The sequence below is a fragment of the Dufourea novaeangliae genome, unplaced genomic scaffold, assembly GCF_001272555.1.
Source record: "Dufourea novaeangliae isolate 0120121106 unplaced genomic scaffold, ASM127255v1 scaffold65, whole genome shotgun sequence".
Lineage (NCBI taxonomy): Eukaryota > Metazoa > Arthropoda > Insecta > Hymenoptera > Halictidae > Dufourea > Dufourea novaeangliae.
The window spans coordinates 573962-575638 of record NW_015373961.1 but is presented as its reverse complement, the minus strand read 5'-3'; positions in this window follow the sequence as shown (position 1 = coordinate 575638).

Here is a 1677-nt window from a genome sequence, read left to right as displayed (position 1 = left end):
CCCCCCCAAAAAAAATCCTTTAAACCGAGCGCCTCTTTGTAATCCACATTCGATATTCACGAGGAGTTTCGCGAGCTGACATCAATAAACGTAATGTACATTTTTTTGCAACGAGCCTCTTGATTGTTTCACATACTACCCCTATCTTATTACGCCAATTTGGCACTTATCGTTTTGTACACGATGTCGTTGGTTTTGTTTGTGGGTTTCGTGCTTCGATTTGGGCTATACTTCGATGCCACAATTCCGATGGTTTCCACAGTGTTCGCGATCCAACTTGACAATAGAATATATAATACAGTATAATACAGTAATATGCATAATATTGAATACAATTTAGTATAATACAGTGTAACATAAAATTGTAATGTAAACTAGAAACCAACAATAATTCCATCAAAAAACATTTTAAATTCAGTAATCGTAAAGTAGGAAGTCTGCAATTCGTAATTTTGACGGGGTTGGTAGTTCAGTGTTAACACGTTAAATGCTGTGAGGGTTACTAGTGACAGACATTCGATTCGCTAGTGGCGCCGTGGTGGTCATCTGTGACCAACGCCGTGAACATTAATTAAAATACTTGCATCGAGTGGTCTGTAATATTTGTATACCCTTCGATACTGGTTAATATTTGGAACATAAACGCGGCAACCCTCTACAAACTAAGTGTGTGAAGTGTAATAACATAATTCAATAAGATAATTTTTTATATAATTTTATTTTTACACGCATATTATAACCAAGAAAATCTATCGGCATTCAACGTGTTAACGTTCGAAAATTTGAAATCTGCACGCAGGCTTGATTCGTGGAACGCTGTCAATTTTCCGTAACTGTTTCGCGCGGTTAACGAATCCTTTCATCGTAATTTTCGAGTCACGACAGAACGATCGTTCCACCGTCGTATGCAGCTGTGTAAATCCAGGGATAATAACGATCACCAATGTTTATATTCGCGGGTTGTATGCGTTAAAAAGAAAGTACGCCGAACAACATTGCCTTGTGAAACAGTACACGGACGGACGCGCGGGATCGTTTCGAAACAATTCGTGGATTGTGTAGCCGCCTTGATTTATTTCGGGCGTAAAACGTTCATTTTGTGTGTACGAGTGGTAAAACGCTCCAGCCTACAGTTTCGCGTATCGCAGGAAACCTGAAGGCGCGTTTCAGTGTTCCGCAAGTCCGTAGTCATAAATAGTACGATTCCCATTGGAAATTGCTTTAATCGCCAGGAATTCCATTGAGAATACAGAGAAAGAATTCGGTAGAATTCCTCAAAACTGTTCGATCTCACTTAATTACCCGAGCGGATAAATAAATACGCTCGGTCGAGATGGAATAAATCGAGTTCTCAGAGCCACGGAAATGTACCGAGGAACTCCAGATGTCAGAGGGCAACGCGCGTAACGTGTGCTTTAAAAGCACCGGCCAGTTTTCGCACGCTAAGGACAACGGAGCGTCGCGATTGGCCGGCCTAGAAATTTGATTCCGTTCCATTCGTTCCTTTTCCCTTCTTTCTTCGTCCCTCTGCCTGCGGTCGGCCCTGCTCCCCCTCGCCCTTCAGTGTGTTGTGGTGAGATCCGGCGCGTCTACCTACACCGGTCTGGCAGCGTTAAAGAAAGGCTCTCGTATGTAGTATACTACAGTTACTACAGACCGTTTCCCCAGGGAAGTTGT